Consider the following 12,295-nt stretch of genomic DNA (forward strand, 5'->3'; position numbering starts at 1 on the left):
TCTGTTCTTCATCTGGAAGGCAGAGGACCTTTATTTCTGCTACAGCCCTTTCCACAAGACTCTAGACAGGATATACATGTTGGGTCTTCCCATCATAAAACTCCCCATTAACACAGAGGTGACGCAATGACCTCCATAAACAGCACTCACAGGGCTCAGATTAGACCAGAATAACCAGGGTAGTACTGAATTGAAGGTGGGCAAAGTCCTCATGGGCTTTTTTTTTTTTACACAAGGTATGAACAACCTGGCAGACAGGCTAGTGTTGAATTCTCGAAGCTCACTGCTGTGGGGGCGAGTAAGGGAGCCAGAGATGACCCCACAAGCACCCACTGCAGCATTGTTTCTGTACAAGAAAATGACGGCCAAAGGCCTGAGGCACTTTCTGAGACCCCCAACCAACCCTGTGCAGGATAGCAGAGTAGCTCTGACTGAGGCACTTGAGAGTTTTCTGTTTTCCCAGTGCCCTGAGGGAGCATGGACACAGAAGCCTTTGCTGGGACAATCTGTTTCCTATTGGGATTCCCCAGTAACTTCCCTCAGGTCACCAGGCAGCTTCACACAGCAGCAGCAGTTCAAAGAGGCCAGGAAAATTAGAGCAGTGTATCCCAGAGCCCAGCGTGAACCAGCCCTGTGTTCGTAGCTCTGCTCGGACAAGTCTGACTTAGGGTCATCCTATAGGGTCATCCTAGCCATGCTCGGAACACGTTCAGGAAGGAGGTGGGGGGCGGGGGGGAAGGTCATCTGAACAGGAAGTTCCCGGGTCACATCAAAAGTTCCATGCCACGATCCCTTCATTGAACCTATTTCCAGGAAGTCATCAGTCTCGCAGATAGGGGTGGGGGAGGGGCCCTTTGGTGTAACCCTCACAGATTAGAGCCATCCAGCAGTCTGTGGTAAAAGCCTCGGCTGGAGGCATTGGCCACTCACTGTAATTCCTAACAGTCCCATGACAGCCCAGCACAGGGGAAACTGCCTGTGTCACCAGAGCCTCCAGGGACAAACCTGAGCAAGGGGGCATCCAGCAACAGACACCCTCCCCCAAGAAGTGGGTGTGAAAGTCAGATATTGTACTCCTGTTTGGTATTGAAGCCTTGAAGGAGTCCTGCCAACTTCTCTCTGTGTACGTATTTGCTTCTTCCTGGTGGTTCTAATGGTTGAATCACCAGGCAGCTACCTTGACCCAGGGACTTAGCGGGCAGACAAAACCCATGTGTCACACACTGAGAACTCTTGTGTGTAGCTCTACGTCCTCCCACTCCTGGCAGCCTCACTGACTCACAATGAGGCTATCGCGTGAAAAGGCTTCCTAGGGAGACACAACACACAGCTAGTCACCCTAGATAGGAATCCCACCACAGACCAAAATACTGCTACCGACGAAGTCCCACTCGGAGCACCATGAGTCTTCTAGGGGTTACATACAGGAATATAGGTGAGGGATTACTCAGGAGCAGAAGTGACTCAAAGACAGCTGCATCACCAAAGCCCACCCCAGCATGGGTGACAGCTCACAAAGCTAGGAATGTGGAGCGCACTGCACAGCCTGCAGGCAGCTCAACGGGCTGGACAGTGTTCTTTCCAGGTGCCTCAAGTTGGTCCAAAGCTCTTCCAGGCAGCCTGGTTGGTCTCTGCTTCCTCCGGGCTGCTGGTTAGCTGAGAATACTATTTGCAGCTTATCTCTGCTCTTCTCAGAGGGAAGACTCTCAGCTTTTCATCGGGTACTCTGGAGGGAGGGGCTTACTGAATCTGATAGGTTTCAGGAATTTCTCCCCCAAGGTCTTTTGAGGTGTTTGCCTTCCTGTTTATGGAGACTCTCCCTGGAGGATGGGATGTTCCAATCTCACCCAGGCCAGAAGAGAATCTGACAAATACGAAGGTCATAGTGGAGAGCTAAGAGGGTGAGGACGAGCAAGCTGCTTTCAGTTCTCCTTTCCTTAGAAGCTTCTGGAGTTTCAGACAGGTCCTCCTAGCAGTCTGGGACCCAGCTCAGTGGCTACCTCCTCCTGGGTACCTTTCCTGTGAAGGGCAAGGGACTTGGAAACAAAGGAGAGTTGATCAGAAAGTAATTGGGAAAACAGGGCTGTCGCTGCTGGAGAGAGTGAGAGGAGACACAGGGTCATTCTCTGGGGACTCAGTGTTCCACATGGAGCCGCAGGGTAGATCATCAGGAGAGCCTCTCCTAGAAGGGACAAAGGAAGCATCCAGAACACTAAGCTAGTTGTCTCCCAACACGGACCCTGACTCACAAAGCCCACTCCGTGTATTCCCAGGTTGGCTGCTATAGCCGCGCTGTGGCTATGCAGAGTCAGCCCTCCAGCTCCAGGCAGAGGCTCCCACCGGAACTCTTCCATCTCCCATCAGCCCACTTCCTGACCACACTTCGTATATGATGTCTTCAGCTTTGCCATCCTTTTCTGGGGCGTGGGGGCGGGGCATCCTGCCCATCTCTCCCAGCTCCTCTATGAGGATGCTGATTCCCGCTGACCTGAGTCCTTCTGTGTCTTTTTAGAAGAATAATGGAATCTCTAAGGGCAAGGGCTCTATCCCAGAGAGAAGACGGGAGCCGAGCATCCAGTCGCTCTAGTAGGGACTCTGTCGCTTAAGCCCGTCAGCCCTGCTTTAACTCTCACAGCCTATATCCTCAGGGAGCCAGCCAGCATAGCATCCCTCAGAATCCCTGCCTAAGGCTTGGCTTACATGGGTTTGCCAGCATCCACCCAGCTTCGAGAGTAGGCCCCAGAACCTAGAGTTAGCTAGTGACCCAGCAAGGCAGCTCCCAGCAGCTTCCAGTCACAGCTTGCAGCTCCTATCCCCTCAGAAGGCAACTGCTGATGAATCAGTCATGGGTGCAAAGGGAAGGATAGCTTCACGTAGTGAGTGACCACAAACACGAAGAGAGGCTTCTCTGCCGTCTCAGGGAAGGCACTTGCCGTGTGCAGCCTTTAGATTATAGACTGTAACAGAGATAGGTTCTAGAGAGCCACTCTGGCACATCCATGAATATTCATGTCGACTTACAACCCAGGGAGCAAGGTCAGTTCCTCTTCTCGGGACTATCTGTGGATGCCTCAGAAGCCGTGTGTCTACTGCAGAGCTGGAGACGTGGGCTGGGACCACAAGGCCCTGGAGGAAAACCCTGGGAAGACCGACTGTGTTGCCTCCTGGGTGGTGGCTGGGGCTGCAGCTGGTCCTGTGCCTTTCATCTCCAGATGCCTAGGCCTCTGTCCCCACATGGTGTCCAGAAGGTTCCAAGGGCTGCCCTTGCTAGAAGCTGCCGGTGGCAGTGCTGACAGCAGGGGGCTGTGCCACTCAGTACCCTTGGAGCTTGTGGATTTTAGATTTCACCACACCCGTCTCTGCCCTCAAAGTCCTGAACGTCCTTTTAAGGGGTGTTTATTAACTGGATATGGAAAAGAGGGTGGTCCACAGGGGGAGGGCAGGGCAGTGAGGACGTATGAGTCCCTACTGCTTTGTACAAAAGGAGGTCTCTCCTGTGGCTCCTGGAGACGCAGTGGGCTACTGTGTGTCTGTGTGATGGGTCACTGCACATGGTTGCTTGAAGAAATGGCCTTTTTTCCTGGTTATGGTGAAGACTGTGTGTCTGCAAAACTCCATATGCCCAAAGGGGGTGCTGTCTCCAATGTGCACAGAGAAAGCACATGCTTCTACAGACCCTGTAACTATTGCTGGGGGGTAGGGTGGGTCACCTGTCCCTGGATAGAATTCAGGTGTGGAGAAGGACTCAGAAGATACACAACCATCAATAAAAACTCAGTTCAAGCCTCGGTGGTGGCACACACACCTTTAACCCCCAGCATTCTGGAGGCAGAGACAGGTGGATTTCTGAGTTCAAAGCCAGCCTGGTCTACAGAGTGAGTTCCAGGACAGCCAGGGCTACACAGAGAAACTTTGTCTTGAAACAAACAAAAACAAACAAATAAACAAACAAACAAAAACACCAACTCAGTTCAAACCTTCCATTGTCCACTGCCAGGGTAGCATCTTCCCAAGTGTCCTACCAGGCTGGTGACTGCAGCTACTCTCTGAGGTCCCAGCTGCTTCTGGGCCAGCTGGACCCTCCCGCTGCTGCATACCGCCCCCTTTCCCCAGAAGACACAGAAGACAGAGCAGAGGGCCGGAAATCCAGGCCCTTCCAGAGACTAAAGTCCTGAGCCGAAGGTCAGGACTAGACTAAGCCAAACCAATAGGCTCTGGGATCAGCCAAGTGTTCCCTTGGGATCTCAGTGTTTCCTTTCCCCGTGTGTCCTGGGCAGAAGGGACAGGAGAGGAGGACCAGCTTTCAACCACTTGGCCTTCTCACATCACAGCTTACCCTGGAAACACACATACACACACACACACACACACACACACACAGAGAGAGAGAGAGAGAGAGAGAGAGAGAGAGAGAGAGAGAGAGAGAGAGAGAGAGGCGGGGATGCTCTGTGGAGGCGACTGGAGAAGTCTAGGCCCTACCCTATTTGTGGTTCTGACACTGTGACCCAGGTCAAAAACTTAACACAGTCAAGCCACATAGGTGTAGGATGCTGCGGCCCAGTTGACCTCAGCTGCCCCCTTAAGCTGCTCTACGCCTTTAGCACCTTTCCTCCGCTCCTCATTCCACGCCCCCCCTCCCCGCCCCAAGACCAGAAGTAAAAACCTGGGAGAGACAAGAGTTAACGCGCATGGAGTGCGTGGATGGAATGAGAACGTGGTCTCTCTCCGCCCTGGTTTTCAGCCTTCTAATCCCCTTCCCATCCCAGGGCCTGGCTAAGGGGCAGAGCCCAGGTGTTTCTCATTAAGAGTTTTATTGCAGATTCTCAGGCTCCAGCCAAGGAAGGCTGAGGAGAGAGGGCTTAATCCTATGCCCCGCCCCCAAGCTGAGCCCCCACACAGCAGGAGTTAGGTTACCAGGCAGGAGTCTGCCTTCTCCCAGCCTTGCACCCTCGTGATAGGCCATCCGAGCCCCTTCCTTCCCCTGCCTTTGCGACTGCAGCGGCCAGACAGAGCATCCCTTTGAGCTACAAAGCGAACTATCCCCTGCCCTCATTTAAAATTCACTGAAGACTACCGCTCTTCCCTCCCGCATTTGTTTGTTTGTTTGTTTTGAATACAATCTCTGATTTGTGCCCCTTGTCCATTTCCATGGGGGTAAATATTACCACCATGGTCAGTTTCGGAGCACTGAGTCTGAACTCAGGCACACTATCAGCTCGCACAAGTCAACAGGAGGAGTTGAGCATCATTCTCTTTGAATCTCCTTCACTGGCCCCTGGTACCCCTCCAGCCCCATCCTCCGCCACGTGCCCACCTCTGACACAAATGCTACACTGAGTGGCTCCTGAGTGTAACTTGCACTTGCCAAGAGCACCCCGTCAGTGCCCTGCCTGGCCAAACTCCTTCAAGGATTTGGAGGTTAGAACCTCCTCCTTTAGTGAGACGTCTCTAACATCACACTAAAAGGCAAGCTCATTAGCTTTGCCTACAACTTGCTTTTGGCCCTCTATGTGGGTCCTTGCCATGGGACTATGGCTCCTTTTCCGTCCACCCGTGGCTCTTGGGCCCTGACCTATAAGACCTATACTGAAAGAGTGAGATGCAAACAGTAGCCCCAGGGGAAGATCTCCCTTTGGACCCAACTTCTAAGTAAGCTTCCCTGTGGAGCATTGAGCTAACTTTTTGCCAGCATCCTCAGAGCTTGCCTGTAGTCCCACTACTGAGAGGACATGGCCCCCAGGGTGTGAGCTATGCTGCTGGTATAAGGGCACAGGGATGCCTGAGTTGGGGAAGAAATGAGCTTCCATCTTCCTCCCGGTGGTTTGGTTCCTTGCAGGCTTCATCACCATCAAGGACTGATGGCAGCTCCCAGGCCTGTTCTCCAGGCCACCCTTTCCTGTGCTTTGGAATAGCCGCAGACGCAGCAGGGCAGCTGCAGCTAAACAAGCATCCCCTCTACCTGTCTAGGCAGCCTCTGTGACTCTACGAGTGGGTGATTGCCACCACTTATGGAGTGCTTGTGAAGAACACACAGCAAAAGCCGCTCAGTGGCTACAAACGTTACCTCAATTGGTGCTCCCACAGACCCAATGATGAGCAGAGAGCGGCCTGTCCCACTTCCCAGGCAAGAAAACTGGGCTTCTAAGAGTTCACAGTCAGGCGCTCTAAGCGCCGAACTCTGCTTCTGTATTGCTCCCTGACCCTAACACAGGAGGGGTGGCTGTGTCTGCCTAGGGTTCGTATGTCCTAGGCATGTACGTAATGCTATTCTCATTCGGAGAGCTCTAGATCCTAGTGAGTAGCCATTAGCAGGAATACATGTTTGCCTGTCTCTTTCACAGTCTCAGCTGAGCCTGAAGGAAAGCACCCACATGCCTAGGTGGAAGGCCCTACTGTGTGTAGGTCCTCTGCTAGTGTGGCAGAGCTTATCTGCACACTCAAGCCTGAGAGTTAGGCTTCTGTCTGGCACACACGAGGATGGGCATTGTAAAGGCAAGGCTAAGAAAGCCAGCTGCAGGTCAGGCTCTGTCCAACATTCTCTCTCCTGTGCCCACAGTGGGCAGCCTTGCAGCCTTGAGCAAAGTTTCCCCCTTTCCACACAGGTTTCCTCTTCCCCCACTGTAGGATGGGAATTAGACCTATGTTCTATGCAACCCCAGGGTTTCTGTGAGACTCTAATGGATTACGATGGTTATAACAGCCGAGGAGTGTAGGTGGAGCCTGGTTTGGGGTGGGGGTGAGCATGGATCACCAGCCTCGTAATGGAATTTTACTACAAGCTACATCTCACCAGCAACTGTTTATGGTCAAAGCAATGAAAAGTTCGCTGGGAGGATGCCTTGCTTTGTGTCTGGTTCCTTGAACTGGAAGACTCTCGTCAGTTGTACCAAAACATATTATTTAATGGGTTCAGAGGAGTGGTACATATGACACGGAAAGATAAGTTCATTAAAAGAGAGACACAGAATAACCAGCATGTATCTTATATAGCTCTGGGGACCTGGAGGGCGCAGGCCAGTAGCTGATGAAGTTCTTCCTCCTTTTTGCAGTAGAATACACCCACATGTCACAGGGATAATTTCACTGTCCATAAAATATACTTTATATAGTTTTCTTTTATTTGAGACAGGGTCTCAGTACATAGAGCAGGCTGGCCTCAAACCCAGAGATCCAATTGCCTCCACCTCTGAATGCTGGGTCTAAAGATGTAAGCCACTATGTCCCTTAATATATTTTATATGTCTTTCAAAAGGGGGAGTTTATATCTCCTTTCTGTCTCCCCCCCTACCCTTTTTTGGGCAATGCTAGCCATCAAACTCAGCACCTCCTACCCATGAGGCAAGCCTTCTACTGCTGAGCTACAGCCCAAGCCCTTCATGTGACCTCACCCCATGAATACAAACCAGAAAAGAAGTTCAACCAAAATCTAGAGGACATTTTAAATAAAAAAAATTTTTTTTAAAGAATTTCACCTTGTGAGGTATTTGTTAAGGTGTTTCGTACAGGTCAAGTCCTGGAGTCTACAGGAGAAGGGCTGGAGCCAGAAACCCAAGCAATGAGGGACCTAGGGCCCTTCTTACCTCCCAGCTCAGTGCACCCAGCTCAAAGGAACCACTATTTCCCTTTTTGGGGATTTAATGGCTCAACTCCAAGGAGACATATGTGGGTCAGTGTATTACTATGTGTTGAAATACTGGAATTTCTGAGCTGTTTATATGGCTTAGGGAACCATAATATTGAAAGTAGGGAGGGATCGGAACTGTCCCCTTTCTTGTTGCTCAGTCCCCTGTCATTCCCCACACAGTCAGTGAGGCAGGGAAGTAGCACGGATGACTAAGCCTGTGGTTAGCTAGCTGGCTTACAGATAGGCCCCATGTGCAGGCCTGTCAGCCACTGAACTTACAGGGCAGGGCAGTAGGCAACAGAACCAAAGCAACTCAGGACTCTTATGCCAAAAACTCAACCCACCAATCCTTCCAGAGTGCCTTTATGAACACCTCCTAAGGCCATTCACAGGTCCTTCTCTGCAGCCCTGTACCTCTCCAGGATCCCCCAAATCCCCTAGCACTGTAGAGGTGGGACTGCCTGGAGACCAAGGCTCCACGCGCTAGTTCCTCCAATACCTTAGTGTCCAAGGACCAAGGACCAAGGACCAAGGACCAAGGACTAAGGACCCATGTACAAGGGGGAAAAAAGAGGCTGATGAGAAAATGAATCCCAAATGTGAAAAATTACATTACTGGGGACTAGGGGAGAAATTAATAATAATAATAATAATAATAATAATAATAATAATAATAATAATAATAACAATAATAATAATAATAATAATAATAATAATAATAAACAACAACACAGGGGTTTCCAAGATGGCTCAGCGGGTAAAGACGGGGCTTGCAAGCTTGAGGATCTGAGTGTGGCCCCTCGCTGTATAGCCACCTATAATCCCAGAGGGCAGCACACAGAGACAGCAGCTCACTGGAGCAAGCTGGCTAGCTAACCTAGACAAACAAGTAAGTTCTGGGTGCAAATGAGAGACCTTGCCTCAAAATATAAGTTGAAACACACACACACACGCACACGCACACCCACACACACACACACACATACACACACGTTTGATAGTGATCAAAGAGGACACTCTGGCTTCCACACACATGCGCAGGAATGCTTGTGCATACAGTGAGACCCACACACATTCGAATGTGCATATGTCCCCCCCCCCCGACACACACATAAAAGCAGATGGGCCCATTTTATAAGCTGTGGGTGACGAGTCTGAGACTCTTGTTGCAGTCCATGTGAAGTGACCAGTGTGACATACTGACACCCTTTTCAGAAGACAAGTGTGAAGAACATCAGGACCCCTAGCTAGAAGGGCTCCCCAAACACATGTGTTCATGGTAGCTCAGGAGGCCCTGCGCAGTACACCTAGACAGAGCAGCCTCTGCCTGCTAACCAGGAGAAAGAGCTGGGGTGGCCTGAGGCCGTAGGCACGGCTGAGTGGACTCCGTAGCCAGTATGAGACTAGGGCGGAGCTGCCTGCAGGTGCTGGCATGCTAAAGGAAACCACACAGACCTTCGATGTAGACAGCCAGCCATTTAGGAACATACATGGAAAAATTATTCTGGAAACATCCCTTGAAACCCCATTATAGGAAGTTGCCTTTGGCCTGAGCCACGGGCGAGGAGGAAGAGCTTGCTTGCAATCTGTGCTTCCTCGCTCTATTTGGATTTCTAGTCATGTGCTCACAAGTATTTTTTAACTTTTCAAATGCCACCATGAAGTATCTAGATGGTAGAGGTGAGAAGAGCTTGGACCTGTCTCCGCCTGTTTGCCCTTCCCGCCTGCCTTCCTTCCCGCCTGCCTTCCTTCCCGCCTTCCTTCCTTCCTGCCTTCCTTCCTTCCCGCCTGCCTTCCTTCCCGCCTGCCTTCCTTCCCGCCTGCCTTCCTTCCCGCCTGCCTCCCTTCCCGCCTGCCTTCCTTCCCGCCTTCCTTCCTTCCCGCCTTCCTTCCTTCCCGCCTGCCTTCCTTCCCGCCTGCCTTCCTTCCCGCCTTCCTTCCTTCCCGCCTTCCTTCCTTCCTGCCTTCCTTCCTTCCCGCCTGCCTTCCTTCCCGCCTGCCTTCCTTCCTTCCTCCTCCTCCTCCTCTTCTTCTTCCCACCCCCACATTTCTGATTAAACCTAAGGCCTGGTGCATGCAAGGCAAGCACTGTCCCACTGAGCTACAGCCCTATCTCTCCTTCCAATCCCCTTCTCTATTTATGCATTTATTCATGTATAAGCAGACTGTCACCAAGTTACCCAGGCTGGCTTTGAACTTGCAGTTCTTCAGTCTCACCTTTGGAATAACTGGGATTCCAGGCCTGTGACACCATGGTCAGCCAGTTTTATCTATTATACTTTTCTATATTAAAAAGACTTCAATAAAAATAAAAATAAAAACAGAAACAAAAAACCCAGGAGTGGTGGCTCATGCCTGTGATCCCAGTACTCGGGAGGCAGAGGCAGGTAGATCTCTATGAGTTTGAGGCCAGCCTGGTCTACCAAGTGAGTCCAGCACAGCCAAAGACTACACAGAGAAACTCTGTCTAGACAAGCACCACGCCCCCCTCGCAAAAAAAAAAAAAAAAATCAATGTGCTTAAATGCTTCTGCAACAACCACTGACCTGACCTTCTCTGCCCTAGAGATAAAGTCCACACACACTCAAACAAGTGTCCTGGGAACTTCCTGTCTACCTTTTCTCCAGTTTCCCCTCCCCTCCCCAGACTTCTGGTTGCAAACCTAGTTGGTCCCACCAACTTCCTAGCCTCTTGGGCATTGCTGGCTTGGGGCCTTAACCTGTGTCATGCTGTTCCATATTCCCTCCCTGATCCAGACTGACTTGGGGTATGCCTCATGCTTGCCCCCAGGGATAGACTCACCATGACTAGACTAGTCCCTAGCATCTTTCTCGCTGCCACCATGTTCTCCCTATGATGTCACGGCTTCTCACTGACTGGCCTCTCTCACTCTCTGATACCAGCCTAGAAAGCAAGGCCAAGAGCAGCACCCAGCCTGGCATGAGGCTTTGTCAACCTGGCTTGGCAGAACTGGCTAGTGACTGACCACTAAATGAAGAGCTGACACCCAGGTCGTTCCCACCACAGGCCCCTTTGCAAGGTGGCATTTGTTTCCCCCATCCTAGACACAACCAGCACTGAGGCAGTCTGGAAGGGCAGACAAAGCAGCCTACAGCAGGCCGCCTGCTCGACTCCAAAGTGGCTTTTATTTCCTCTTCTGCGGGTGCCAAGTCCCTGAACAAATATTTTCCTGGAGTGGAGGAATGGCTTAGTTCTCAGCCTTAAGTGCTGGAAACAGCGTCTGGGGAAGGCAGGTTCCAGGAAGCAGGGCAAAAGTGGGGTCTGGTCACTGCTGGGGGGTGTGTGGGGGGTCACCAGTGCTACCCTCTGTGTGGTGCCCACCATCTCACAGTTGAGAAGGGGTCCACTCGACAGAGCCAGTCAGACACAGACAAGCAGCTGGCTTGCTTGGCATGCAGCTGTGGCTAGCTTTGCCCTGGGCCTCTTCATCCATAAATTAGAATCCTCTGGGATTCTGAAGAAAACGTCGGGCATGTGGGCTTCCCTGTTTCTACTGAAAAAGCTACAGTGTAGCTTAAAGGAGCTAATTAGAGTCTCAGAAGCCATTTTATAATAAGCTGCTTTTCTTCATGTAACTTTCCTAGGCAGAATCACATACAGAGTACAGGCTCCTAAGTGCATGACTGATGGTTTATTTACATAGACCTTCACTCTTGTAATCACATTAAACCAGAGAATAGTTCCTACATTCTACAAAGTTCCATTGTGTCTTTGTCTAGTCAATACTACACCCTTGGTCAGAGGGCTCCACTGGTTTCTACTATGGACCCATAGCTGATACTACACAACCTAGGCTCCTTTCCCTCTGGCTTCAAGCAGTTAGTTAGCTGCCTGTGTTGTGGGTGCCTTGGTGCTTTGGTTCCTCGGGGGATTGCCAAGTTGTGTTCCTTTGTGTGAATATGCCATTGTTTATTTATGTCAGGTGTGTGATGGCCACAGACGCTAGGAGCATCTTCATACACATCTTTTGACAGACACATGCTCTTATTTCTCCGAAGCCACGGAGAGGTGAATGTAGGCTTCCGGCAATTGCTATCATGCAAGTCTTCCAATGCTCGTGTGAGTTGGTACACCCACCAACAGCCCAGAAGCACCCCAGCCCCTTCCCCTGCCCTCCAACACCACTGTGTCTTCTGTTCCTAGATGGGTTGAAGGGGATGTCTTGTGTGATTCATTCGTTTCTAAAACTTGGTGGCCTGAGAACAGCAACCTCGCTAGACGTGGTGAACACCCCAAAGGTACTCTTGTAGCCTTAGACTATTTCACACCAAACATCTGCCTTCAAGGAGCACCCAGGGCATCAGACATCTTCCGTCAAGTAGCCATAGATGCCTGTAAGGAAGAGTGACCAGGAAGCAATGGGGCAGCGCCTACATGCCTCTCCTAACTTGAGCTTGAGCAGTCCCAGGATAGAATAGTTGAGGGCCCTGATTGGGGACAATTCCATCATATGAGTGAGCATAGCCAAGAGTAGACACATAGGTTGGGGGATGCTATGGTGCTGAGTAACACGGGGGTGGGGGAGGAAGAGAGCCAGAAGGCTTGGCCACAGCCAGGTAGAGATGGAAGAGCCAGAAACTCTGCAGCTTTGTGGTCGGTGAAGCCCAAGTATTTTCTAAACCCCTCTAAGTCCCTGTCTCAGGACCATCT

This window comes from Acomys minous (assembly GCF_964271855.1).
Source record: "Acomys minous genome assembly, chromosome: 8".
Classification (NCBI taxonomy): domain Eukaryota; kingdom Metazoa; phylum Chordata; class Mammalia; order Rodentia; family Muridae; genus Acomys; species Acomys minous.